Consider the following 13892-nt stretch of genomic DNA (forward strand, 5'->3'; position numbering starts at 1 on the left):
TGGAGAGAACATTATAATGGTATTACATCTTGACAGATGTTCATGAAAATGTTAATTACTGATGGTTAACCTTCAGAGGCTGGATTTTGGGTTATTTTTATTTTCTTATTTACCCCTTTTTGGCCTTTAGATTTAAAACAAGGGAGTATTGGTTTTATAACCAGAAAAAATTATTTTGGAAACAAATAGGAGTATCTGGGGGAAAAAATGCTATGGTCTCTGTAAGTTGAGAAAAATCAAAACCAACCAACACACACACACACACACAAATCCAAGGGTCCTATCGGTGCCAGGAATGCCCTGGGTGCGCCTGCGGTGGGCCGGGTGGAGACAGACATGAAGCAGAAAATGGGGTCCTACCCTTGTGAATAGAACTAGTGATGTAGAAGACAAAAACCCAAACCCACAAAGCAATGAAGCTGGAAGGAAGTGCAGGTGGGAGCAGCTGAGGTGACACACGTCAAGGGCATCACTGCGCCTGTTGGTTGAGGGTCTGCATTGGACCCCAGGAAACGCCACCGAGTTTGGGCCTTGATGGAGGGTGCAGAGGAGCGGACATTCCATTCCAGACTGGGCAACGGCATGAGCCAGGCCTGGGGGCTGCCCACCAGTAAGGCGTGGTGTGGCGTGGTCGCGGTGGTGGAACATGGGGAGGCAAGGTGTGACCTGGAGCCTGGGCCACGTGCCGGAAGCCATGGAAACGAGCACCTTTCGGGGGGCTCCAGAGAGGGCCAAGAGGAGCCAGGAGTTCCTGCGCAGGAGTTTTACAGCGCTTCATTTGGCAATGGGGGTGGAGTTGGTGGGGACAGCTCCTAGGGCTGGTTTGCTGCTGCAACTGTAGAAAGGTGACAACGGGAGCAGACAGGAAAGGGCAGAGGGAAGAAGGACCCCAGCCTCAAGTGACTGCACTGCACCGAGGCCCACTTCACACCCAGGACTGGCTGGTTCCGGGCAGTGGGGCCCCTGAGAGACATGTCGAAGGGACAGCAGTGGGAGAAAGTAGGGCGATCACTGTCTTGCTGTACCCGGGACTTGGGGGGGGGGTTTCCTCAGGACACAGGACTTTCAGTGTTAAAACTAGGAAAGTCCCAGGCAAACTGGGACGAGTTGGTCACCTGATAAGAAACTGTGTCTTCAGTTTGAGGCAATCAATAAAACCTGGCTGGCACTTAACCAAATTCAGAGTCGGGGTTCTCTGCCCAATTCTAGAGCTTGCACATTCCACCCGATAGAGGAGCCCTGGTGGCACAGTGGTTAAGAGCTCAGCTGCTAACCATAAGGTCAGCAGTTCTAATCCACCAGTCGCTCCTTGGAAACCCTATGGGGGCAGTTCTACTCTGTCCTACACGGTCACTATGAGTCAGACTTGACTCCATGGCAATGAGGTTTTTTATTTTTACCCCTTCCCCCACAGCTCCCTGAGTGGTGCAAATGGTTAATACGCTTAGCTGCTAACCAAAAGGATGGTTGTCGAGTCCACGCAGAGGCACCTCGGAAGAAAGGACTGGTGATCTACTTCCGAACAATCAGCTACTCAAAACCCTATGGATCACAGTTCTACTTTGACCCACATTGGGGTCGCCATGAGTCAGAACTGACTCGACAGCAACTGGTTTTATTCCTCCTGCCAACATGTAAACTGCTCCCCAGCCCCATTCTCTCACCTCCACAGGCTCCCAGGACCACCTTTTCCCCATCTCACGCCAAAAACACAACAAAAACGAAAAACCAAACCATGGCAACCTCGTGTCTGTCGGAGTAGAACTGCGCTCCATAGGGGTTTCAAGGCTCTGATCTCTCAGAAGCAGGCCGCCAGGTCTTTCTTCTGAACTGCCTCTGGGTGGGTTCTGAACCACCAATCTTTCCGCTAGTAGCCCTGCACTTAACCATTTGCCCCACCCAGGGACTCCTTCCCCATCTCATAGAATGTCCTTATCTATGACCAGTAACTTACTGATCACCTTTCCCCGCATTCCTCCTCTCCCCAGCTCTCCTCCTCTGAGGGCTGGGTGACCGCCAGCAACTTCTCCAGCCTCCCAGCTGCAGGTTTTATGTCTTCAGAAGATGGGGAGATTCTCTCCTTACTCAGAATTCACCCTCAGGGCAGAAGGGGCTTCCAGCTGAGGGGACTGCACATCCCTGCTCTCCAGGGAGCTGAAGCTCTGCCCAGCCAGCTCCCTGCAGACCCCCAGCCTGTCACACAGCTGGCCAGATAGCTGGCTCTGCCACTATCTGGCTCTGTCAACCAGCCATCATTTCAGCCCTGGTGGCGCAGTGGTTAAGAGCTCGGCTGCTCACCAAAAGGTCAGCAGTCTGAATCCACCAGCCGCTCCTTGGAAACCCTATGGGGCAGTTCTTGATGGCAACGGGTTTAGATTTTTTTTTTTTTTTTCGCTACACAAAGTCCAAGTGGAGGAGCGGGGGTGGGGTGGTAAGCAGTGTAGTAGTGTGACTGGCTGGCACATTTTTGGATGGCAGCTCTGATTGAAATAGACTCCTTTCTAATGACACAGACGCATTTAGACACTGCAGAGAGCGTTGGTCTCCCCAAGTCTCAGTTTCCCCACTGAGGACTAACAGTCCTAAAACAGCAGCAGTTTCAAGGGAAAGGGAAAGAGACAAGGAAACAAAATAGGCTGCAGTGCAATACTTCTTAGAACAGCGGTCCTCGAGCGGAGCAGAATCAGAATCCCCTGGAAGGCCTGTTACCCAGACTTCGGGCCCCACCCCCGGGGGATCTGCTTCAGGAGGTCTGGGGTGCGGCCAGAATTTGCATCTTGAATCAGTTCCCAGATGCTTCTGATGCTGCTGGTCCAGGGACCCCACTTTGAAAACCACTGTGCTAGAGTACAGCATCAATATGCAGTGAACAGTAAGCATGTCAACATGTCCAAAATAACATGCCTTTGATGGAGTTTCCTTAGACACCTGATTTGATAAGTCACAGTGGCTTCCAAGTTTAAACAGTACCTGTTCATTGCGTTTTGAACTGGATGCTATCTGTAGAAGCCTTTTCTGGCCTCCCCTTCTGAGGTAGATGGGACCACTTCTTCTCCGCCCCTTCTCTGAACCCACAGCATTGCCCAAGCAGACACCCCCACAGCCTGTGGGGCACCGCACGGCCCTTTTCTCTTTACCGGGCTGTCAGCTGCCTGAGGACAGATGCTGGGCCTCGGTCAGATGGGGGCCTGCATGCTGTCACTGAGTCTGGAAGGTACTGGATACACCTTACGTACATCTTGAATGAGTAGATGCAAACACTCTCAAAAAGCACACACACTCTCCGTCTAGCAGAGGCTAAGGCATCTTTCTCACAGAACTATGTCCAATTTAATGTGCCCCCCGTGGGCTTACTCTTGGCAGCCTCCCAAGTTTACTAGCACTGAACAAACCTGTGCTTTCATGCAGCTCCTCTAGACACATCCCAGCTGTCCTCCCTGGGAGAAGCTGGGGCACACGAGTGTGTCCTCTGTGCTATGCACTTCCTTTTTTGTCTTTTTTTGTCTAGCTCTAACTCCCACCCCACTCTCCTTGCCCCTACTAGGGGCCTGTGGGTTCTCTGATATGATTCCAAAGTGGCCCCTCTCCCGGGTCAACATGTCAGAGCATATGACAGTCTGCTTTTTTGCCATGGAAATTACCCATTTCATCTCTCTTTCTTAAGAAACTCTCTTTTGACCCAGATTTCTTGAGCACACAAGTTTCGGAGCCCCCCGTTTATTTAGTTCTGGAATACTAGAATCTCAGTTTTCAGTAGGGTGGGCAATTTTGACTAAAGGCAGCTGTCAAGGGCTCCAATTAAGAGAAACCTTAGCCATCTGGCACATAGCACCACATCTATCTGTTCTATATGCCAGGTTTGAGTTAGCGGTCTCGAAGCCAACAAGAAATGGGATTCTTGGAAACAAAAGTGACGGAATTCTGGTTGTGAATTATACAACCCACTAGCTTTCCTCAGACTATGCTGGGATACTTTAAAAAAATGTGTATATATATATATACACACACACACATATATACACACACTCATTTATCTGCGTCTATAAACCTGTTGTCGTCAAGTCATTTCCTATCTATCTCTAAACATACATACAAGTTTTTAAGACAGAGAAATGAATTAACAAGCAAGAAAACAACACCCAGCCCTTCCCGCTCCCTCCTAACTCCTAGTACCTTCTATGACTAGCCCTACCTTTCCTCACTCTGCAACCCCAGAGGTTAACAAGTGCTGCCACTTTAAGAGCGAGAAGGTGGTGTTTTAAGAGGCCTCTAAGCCCCCTTCTGGATTTCAGCTTGGAGCTGAGATCACACCCCCACCAGGGACAAGGGACAAAAAGCCATTTACCAACCCATCTGATAAAACTTCCAATGGGCTGGATCTTTATCTAGACCCAATCCAGATGAACCCAAATTGCAAGCGTCTGCTTCTCCGTAAAGGGGGACTTCTTTTTTCAAGAAGAGGGTAATTTCTAATTTCTATTTTATTTGTTTACTTTGGGGGAGGGAACCAAATCAGCCTTTGGGCAGACCCTTCCAGAAGTGTGGAAAGGGCCTTTTAAAAGGAGTGGGTGGATGGGGAGGGCACGTTGCTGCTTGACCCTCTGTGGAGGCTTTATGAAGAGAGAGCACAGAGGGCGAGCCCTCACCGGCGCACTGGCATCCTCTCCTTGTCTTGGCCTTGGCCGGGGCCTCCCCGGGGGAATCCAGGCTGAGGAGCAGGTTGCAGCTCTCTGGGCTGTCCCTGGGGCGCGCAGCTGCCAAGTGAGGCGGGCGCGCCTGGTCGGGAGGGTGCGCCAGTTCGGGCGGGCGACTAGTGGGGGGCCTTCAGGGCTGGGCTGGGCCGAGAGGGTAAAATGATCCCCCTTCCCCTACCATGGCCTTCGCGGTACTGCCTGCCGGGAGCCCCAACTCGCAGCCAGGCGGAGCCCAGGCTGCCCAGTTCCGCTAGTTCTTTGAAACCCAGTTGCTGAGGAGCAAACGAAAACAACCGCATCTGAGTCTGACTCAAGGCTTTTCTTCAAAGCTCAGCTGCGCGCGGGGGCTGCGGTTGGCGTTGCGCTGCGCTGCAACAGCCGCGCCCCGCGCAAGCCCTCATTTTTGCAAAAAGGATACCTGCGAAACCCGCAACACCATGGAAATGGCTAGGAGATCCTGCCTTGCACTGGGGGCAATGTGGCCCATGACACTTCGTTTATTTGTATTTTTAGCAAGAGAAAATGGGTATAAAGAGTCTACTGGCGCTTCCCGGCCGTGAGTAGCATATGGCAAAAATGAAATAAAGTTTTAGGGAACTTAAGAACACAGACCAGGGATTTAAGTTTCGTGCCTCCCTCCTCCCCCAGAAAGTAGGGGGTGGGAGTAAAGAACCTGGAGCGTCTGGGAAGGAACAAATGCTTCTCTGTGGAGTTGGTCTCCCCTCCCCAACAAAAACAAGAGGTCTGGGCTCCAGGGAATTAGAAAGCAGCGATCTGCCAAAAACATTGTGAAAAACTGGGGGGCGGACGTTCACCGGAAACAGACGGGCTTTTTCAACTTTAATTCTGAAATTCTCTCCCTTGGCAACACAATAAAAACAAACAGGGGGCGACGCGAAACGCTAGCAAACAGCAATCTGGACTCACCTGAGCCAGGGCCGTGGGTTTCCCCGCGTGGACAAGAGCTTGGGCGCGGGACGTGGTCCCCGCAGGGCGCCCCCGGCTCCACCCCGGGCATCGTGAAGGTTTGCAAACGGGTGGGCGAGGAGCCGGAGCAAGTACCTCCAGCACCGAGTCCGTGCCTCCCCTCCTCTCCCTCCTCCGGGACCCACACGGGGCGCATCCTCAGCACCCCATTCTCGGAAGGAGAGAGGAAGGGAGGCGCCCTGGGCCCCGCCACCAACCCGCCTGGCTCCTTCTCGTTGCAGTCTCTCTTAGGGTCCCCACAGGGATCCATCGCTCCGTCAGTGGGGCGCGGGAAAAACAAAGACCCGTGGAAATGGGAGGCGGGGACCCGAGGGGTGGGGGATCTGCAAACTTCAGCCCCGACTCGCTTTGCGGACACACGGCCCAGTGCTGCGGGGGCCCGGGGACACCGCCTGGCCGGCTGTCCCCGTTGGCCAGGGGTAGTGACTTACATGCGGGGAAGCTGCAGAGAAGGAAGGCGAGTGTCTGTCAGAATCCCGGGGCTGAACGTCCTGCCCTTCTCCTCATACCCATCCATCCAGCTCGGCCTGTTACCACTAGCCTCTCGCTGGAAGAAGACTTCAGAAGAAAAGAAGACGAAAATCAATCACGCTGTGGAGAAAGGGCCGCCTCGCGCAGCCAGCGGGAGCATCGAGCCCGGTGGCTGGGTCCACCTGGGCGGCGGGCGCCCGGCGCGCCCTCCCCACCGCCCCTGCGCCCGGCCCGGCGCCCTTCCCTCGCCATCCATCACTGGGTCCCCTTCCAATGTGGACGCGGCCCGCCGCCCCCGCTGCCGCGCCCCGCCCCGCCCCAGTGCGCTTGGGTTTGAGCGCTGCCCGCAGGGGAAGGCGTCCTGGCAGGGACCAACGTGGCCTGGCGGCTGTGCTCACCGCTAGACCTGGGGAACCCCGGCCCCGCAGCAGAGGGCGCGCCCCGGCTCCTCGACCCCCGCGCCCTCTCCAAGCCCTAGGCTGCCCACGAGGGAAAGGCTTGGCTTCCGGGATGGCCAAACCCCGTAGAGCACAAGGGCGGCAGCGCGTCCTCAATCCACCCCATAAATCCACAATCCAAGTAGAAGCTGTGCTTGGAGACAAGCCTCAGCCTCTGTTCCAGACTGCTGTCCGGAAGCCACCACTTACATCGCCTGTCTCGTTTCTCTCACTCAGATAAGTCCCCGTTGCAAGAGGTGACAAGCGGTGAAAAACTGGCTTCGGAGTTGTCCGGGACTGGGCGGGATGGCCCACTGGATCTGGATCTCAGTCACTAAGGTACCTCGGGGCTGCCCCAGGCCGTCCATCCCGCCTGGGCTGGGGCTGCCTCCAGCATGGAAGAAAGGCCTGGCGATCTGCTTCCGTTAAGATTACAGCCAAAGAAAACCCCATGGCCCCAGACGTACTGTTAACTCAGAACTGAAAACATTCCCGAAGCCCACTCTTCAGACAAAGATTAGACAGGAGTATAAAACAAAAAATAGTACACGTGAGGAATGTGCTTCTTAGTTCAATCAGATATACAAGCCCAAAGGGGCAGTTCCTGCCCAAAAGCAGGATGAGAAGGCAGGAAGGGACAGGAACTGGTCGAATGGACCCAGGGAGCCTGGGGTGGAAAGGGGGAGTGTGCTGTCACATTGTAGGTATTGCAACTAAGGTCACAAAACAATATGTGTATAAATTTTTGTATGAGAAATTAACTTGAGCTGTAAACTTTCACCTAAAGCACAATTGAAAAAAGAAAGAAAGAAAGAAAGAAAATCCCATGGAGCAGTTCTACTCTGTAACACACAGGGTTGCCATGAGTTGGAATCTACTCGACAGCAATGGGTTTTTTTGGCTTGTTTGTTTTAGAATTTTATCTGGTGAGCTTGGAGGGAGTAGATGGAGATTTTCAGGGCTAGCCCTCCCCAAGGGACCTTTCCGCATGTGACTCCTTAGGGCCTTGGAGCCACACCAATACCTGTTCCAGCTACGAGAGCCGACAAAGTTCCTTATTTTGCTTAAACTAGTTTGATTTCGGTTTCTCTCCCTTGCAAGAGCAGAGACCCCTGGCTAATACAGAGCAAGTGAATGGTCCAACCCTGATCCCAAGAGGTATTTTTGCCGGCCTCGGGAGTGCAGGCATATGTTGCCAAATGGCTTTTAATCCAGTATTCGTTAATTGGCCAAGAATTTGGCAAAGCTTCTTCAACAATCACTTTCAGGAATGCTTCTTGAACAGCCCCGGCCCCATCACCCGCTTTTGAAAATTGTTTGCCTGTCCTTTGTCTTGAGGAACTGAGTTACTTAAATTGATGAGTCAAAGTGGAAACTAGTCCTTCTTTTTAGTTGATCCCTCAATTTCCTCTGTCAAACTTTAAGGGCGACCCTGCCTGGGGTCCGGTTGTCTCAGATTTGATGAACCAGTCCTATTCACCTTCCCCATAACCTTCCAGGTTCCACAGACATTGATGTTACCACTTTCTGCCTTCATCTTTCCACACTAAAGCCCAGCCTCCCGTGGAACCGTCTGTCTGGGTGGTTACTCTGCTCACCTTTCTACAACTCTCAAATATTTTTCTCAGGAGGAAGGCAATAAAACTGCCAGGTTTAGGTAGAGTCCATGCGGAACACTATTTTTGGCTTGGTTTCCAATACCATTTCTGAAAGCATTTTAGCCTTTTCTGAACATTTGGTCCTGCACTGCCTTTGGCAAAGAAACATTTTGTAAAGACCCCAAGAGCACATTTTGTGGCTGTAAACAGACTGGGCAGAGTCTATTTGTTTGTAACTTGGATTATGTTCTCTTAAATGCATTAACTGAGGCTTGCCCCTGCAAAAGCTTCATATGCATTTTTTTGCTAACTCCTGGCATCCTGCAGTTAATCACTGTTTCTTTGCCATCTCTCTGCAGAGCCTTCATTTCCTCGGCCGGCCTGGAACCATCTGAGCATTCTCTCCTTCAGATAATCTACGTAAATTTAAACTAAGTCTGGGCACACAGGCGATCCGAGGGGAACCCCATTGTTGATAATTCTTCATCCAGAAAAGTACCTGTTTATCCTATATTTTCTTTCCTCGTCTCTAAGGGCAATTCCGATCCGTGATGATTCCCCCCCACATTCTGGAGTGATTTAGTGTTGCAAATGACATTTGGGGTGGAACTTTGTTAGAAGGAATTTTGGAAGTCTAAACATAACTCATCCTTGGGTTTCTCCCGTCTGCAGGCCTGTTTCTACCTCCTCAAAGAATGCTAAGAGATGGCCCAATTGCATTTTCTCTTTTCAGAAAGCATGTTGTGCTTCGTCCAGTTAATTGGGATTTTAAAAAGTGCTTAGTGATACTACTTTTCGTTATACATTCCCCCAAAGTGGCATTAGAAGTGATACTTCCTAGGTAGATAGTTGGGGGGGGGGGGAGGCGGGGATCAGGTTCCTGTTATGCATTGAATTGTGTCTCTCAAAATGATACATCTAAGTCCTGACTCCCAGTACCTATGAACGTGACCTTATTTGGAAATAGGATCCTTGCAGATATAAGCAAATTAAGAATAGGGTGCGCCCTAAATCTAATGACTGGTGTCCTTATAAAAAGGTCATGTGAAGACACAGGGACACAGAGACACGTAGGCAGACGCCACAGGAAGATGGAGGCAGAGAGTGGAGTGATGCAGCTGCATCAACCGAACCAATAAGAAGCATCATGATAAATGGAGAAAAGATTGAAGTTGTCAAGGATTTCATTTTCGTTGGATCCACAATCAATGCCCATGGAAGCAGCAGTCGAGAAATCAAACAATGTATTGCACTGGGCAAATCTGCTGCAAAAGGCCTCTTTAAAGTGTTAAAAAGCAAAGATGTCACTGTGGGGACTAAGGGGCACCTGACCTAAGCCACGGTATTTTTAATTGTCTCATATGCATGCAAAAGCTGGAAAACGAATAAGGAAGACTGAAGAAGAAATGATGGATGTGAATTATGTTGTTGGCGAAGAATATTGAGTATACCACGGACTGCCAGAAGAACGAACAAATCTGTCTTGGAAGAAGTATGCTAGAATGCTCCTGAAAAGCGAGGATGACGAGAGTTTGTCTCACGTACTTTGGACATGTTATCAGCAGGGACCAGTCTCTGGAGAAAGACATTGTGCTTGGTAAGGTACAGGGTCAGCGAAAAAGAGGAAGACCCTCGAAGAGGTGGATTGACACAGTGGCTGCAACAATGGGCTCAAGCATAACAACGACTGTGGGGATGGAGCAGGACCGGGCAGCGTTTCCTTCTGTTGTGCGTCGGGTCACTTTGGGTCGGAACCGACTGGACGGCACCTGACAACCAAACAGCTGCAAGCCAAGGCCCACCAGGGGCTTCTGGCAACCACCAGAAGCTAGGAGAGAGGCATGGAACAGATTCTCCCTTGGAGCCTCCGTAAAGAACCAATTCTGCTGACACCTTGCTTTGGGACTTGTGGCCTCCAGAACTGTCAGAGAATAAATCCCTGTTGTTTTAAGGCACCCAGTCAGTGGAACTTTGTGACAGCAGCCCAGGGAACTCACAGGTTCCCTTTGTGGGTAGGAAGCACGGTGCACGAGCCTGTGGACACAGGCCCACCGTGTATGGGAGGACAGTTGTATCTTTCAGCCACCAGGACATCACTGCCATCCTCAAGTATCACCACCCCTTCCCTCCAGATGGTTTCAGGGACAGCAGTCCATAGAACTTCTTGGATCTGTCTGTTTCCATGACCACTTCAGAGAGAATTACCTGCAGATCTTCTTCCAAAGCATTGTGAGTCTTGCTGTCTTACTCTGCCATTAAGAGCTTCTTTATCGTCGATTTAGGGGGCAGCGGTGGTTCAGTGGTAGAATTCTCACCTTCCATGTGGAAGCCCAAGGTTCGGTTCTTGGCCAGTGCACTTCATGCAAAGCCACCACCCCTCTGTCAGTGGAGGCTTCCATGTTGCTATGATGCTGAATGGGTTTCAGTGGAGCTTCCAGACAAAGACTAGGAGGAAAGGGCTGGTGATCGACTCGTGAAAATCAGCCAGTGAAAACCCATTGTGTATGGGGTTGCCATGAGTTGTGGTGACTCGAGGGCAGCTAACAACAACAACATTGTTGATTTAGGAGATTCTCATAACGTGCTCCTTGAATCCTTTTTTGGCCTATCTCATTGTCTTAGCTTTTCCTGAGAGCTTCCTGTTTCTTTGTGTGTGAGCAAGATTTCATTTGCTTACTTAGGTGCCCCCCCACCCCCGCCCACCATGAGGGCCTCTGACTCTTTGTAATTAAAACATACAGGCCTTATTCTGACATTTGAATGGTTTCGAGAAACACATTTCCTGATATTCTCGTAGTTCTATTTAGAAACTGAAGAAGCACCTCACCTTCTATTTGAATTTGTTCAAATGGATTTAAAACGCGTTAGACTTCATTTGCTCGTGGGTATGACTTTAAATGTGTGTTAGGAGATTAGTAACATTTTTTCCCACACAAGCCAAATTATTTTTATTTATTGTTTTTCTGTTTTACTCACTCAACAAGCACTCGCTTACAAAAGAAAATGCCAGAACAAACTTTTCTAGGCTTTCTGTTTCCTTCAATATAGCATCAAATTTATTTTAAAAGAGTCAAACAGTACTATACGCACATGTTAAAAAATCAGTTTCCTGTTAAATGAAACCAGGTCACTAGGAGAGCCTGTTAACAGCTCCTTGTGCATCTTTCCAGACATTTCCATGTGTATATAATCACATATAAAGTGTGTCTGTCTGTCTGTCTATCTAGCTGTGGAGAATTTCACCAAAACTACAAGCCACTTCCTCTGCTGGTGCGTGACTGCTCCCTCCCCCACAAGCACCACCCCCTTTATTTTCTCATCCTGGTAATAGTCCTGTGAACCATCCACCATTGATGGAGCCAAGTAGTCAGAGAAGAGTTGAGTTCACCAGCCAAGGGCACGCATGGATGTCTGTACAGACAGAATCAGATATATGAGATTCCACGTGAGGGATGCCTTTAAACAGCTGTGCACTCTCCTCTTCTTGGACTTCAGCTGCTGGCTAGAGACACATATCCTGTCCCTTCTCATCTGGAAGTCAGACAATTCACATTTAAGTCCAACTTACACTGCAGGAGGTAAGAAATTTGCCTGGTCACCCAGCTGGCTTGCTTAGAATGGCTTATACAAGGCTGAAATGGAGAAGCTCTCCAGAGCATGGGAGGTAGGGAAGAATGCCAATCCAGAAAGAACCACCGTGTCAATTTATGCAACATTCTCCTCCACCATCATCATTTATTTTAAATTTGTGGGAGGCTGAGGGAACTTCTTCACTTCTACATTAGAGAGGCAATATAGCACGGTGGCTAAAAGCATGCACACTGAACACAGACTCAAGACCTCAGTTACCTCATCTGTAAAATGGGAGCGTACTTGTAACTCCCTCAGAGGGTTGTTGTGAGTATTAAATGGGTTAATACGAAAATAAATCATTTAGAACAGATGCCTGGCACAGAGTAAGCGTGCAGATTAAGATATGTCGTTGCTAATATTAGTTTTATACCGTGGATAAGGAGTCCCTGGGTGATGCAAATGGTTCACACACTCGCTGCTAACTGAAATGTTGGGGGTTCGAATCCACCCAGAGGCACCTTGAAAGAAAGGCTTGGCAATCTACTTCTGAAAAGTCAATCATCGAAAACCCTATGGAGCACAGTTCTACTCTGACACATACCTGGTGTTGCCTTGAGTTGGAGCAGACTTGAGGGCAATTTGTTTTGATTTTATCGTAGATAAGAACCATTTGTTTGAATAACAATAAAGTGTCAAATATGATTGAAAGCCTCTGTATGTGTGGGAAATGGGGGGGTCATCTTCAGAACTCCCCAAGGGCTCCTAGATAACTTTGACTTCTGGGTGGGTTCAAAGTGCATTATGAGTTACTCTCAAAACCTGCTGAGAACCGTTTATAAAAAAAGTTCTCCCAAGTAACGGTAGGCTCCTCTCAACACCCTCCTACGATGGGCACAGTCATCTCCATTTCATAAACGAGGAGACTGAGACTCAGGGAGGTGAAGTGACTTGCCCAAGGTCATCAAGAATGTCAATAGCAGGGCAGAGGCTCCAACCCAGACTTTGTGACACCAAAGTTCAGTGCTTTTCCTACCAAACCACAGCTGCTTTTCGTCTTCACCAGGGCTTATTTTCTTCTGTCAGCCAAATAATATGCCTCATGTGAAAAATGGCGGATCATGCATTAAGAAAGGGTATATGTTTGGAGATATACTGTTTCCCAGAAACAACCCCCCCCAAAAAAGTAAAAATATTTTCAGAAAAATTTCCCTGATGCTCCTTTTCTTCTAAAAACTTAAGAAGCTGAAATAATTAGATTATAGAATTCTTCTGATTTCTTTTAATGCTAAATGACACTTTTTTAGGTCAAATATTCATTTAGGACTCACTTGGCCTTCAGAGCCTCTTCGTGATAGCTCAGAGTTACACAACAGGAAGATGTTCAGGTGAATCTACCTGTAGTATCAGATCACAGCAGTCGTTGTAGTCCGCAAGCCATTCTGAGCATGGCTCAAATTCAAGGCCAGATGGGCTTCTGCCCCTGAGATCTGCATTGGTCAGGGAAGGGAGGGCCAGAACACCATCTTGGCTTGGCCTTGGCTTGCCCTGGTAGACCCCTGGCCCAGGCTCGGGGGGGCAATATGTTTCCTACGAGGCCTGGAGTTAACTGATCCTGTCAATAGCATCCATTTCCTCACGAGGAAATCAGAAACCTGGAGTTTAGGATTCTCCTTTCTCAAAAGACCCCCTGCCCAAGAGAAAAATAAAAGTAACGCAAAACCCTCTCAGCATGAAGAATCTGGCCTCTAACTTCCTCGCCATGTGATCTTGAGTTACTCAAAGGTAGAAAACCAGGCATGCTCCAAGACATAAGGGAAGCATTCTGAAGTCAGTGTTCTGTAATCTGAATATCAAACTTATTTTAGTGACACTGACGGGTATAATACAAATAAAATCAAATTCCCACAAAACTCAAGTTCTGGAGCAAAAAATGACCTGCCTACACTTAGCAGTGGTGCCCTGGTGGTGCAGTGGTTAAGAGCTCAGCTGCTAACCAGAAGGTCGGCAATTTGAATCCACCAGCAGCTCCTTGGAAACCCTATGGGGCAGCTCTACTCTGTCCTATAGGATCACCATGAGTCAGAATCGACTCGACGACAACAGGTTTGGTTTTGGGTTTTTTTAAACTTAGC

General features: G+C 49.4%; 1 pseudogene; it reads right to left on the reverse strand.

Moving 5' to 3' along the window:
* LOC101352724 (repulsive guidance molecule A-like) overlaps positions 1–6404 on the reverse strand; it is a 32324-nt pseudogene extending 25920 nt beyond the window's left edge.
* Positions 6405–13892: the final 7488 nt, after the last annotated feature.

Source organism: Trichechus manatus, unplaced genomic scaffold (genome assembly GCF_000243295.1).
Source record: "Trichechus manatus latirostris isolate Lorelei unplaced genomic scaffold, TriManLat1.0 scaffold00068, whole genome shotgun sequence".
In the NCBI taxonomy this organism is placed as follows: domain Eukaryota; kingdom Metazoa; phylum Chordata; class Mammalia; order Sirenia; family Trichechidae; genus Trichechus; species Trichechus manatus.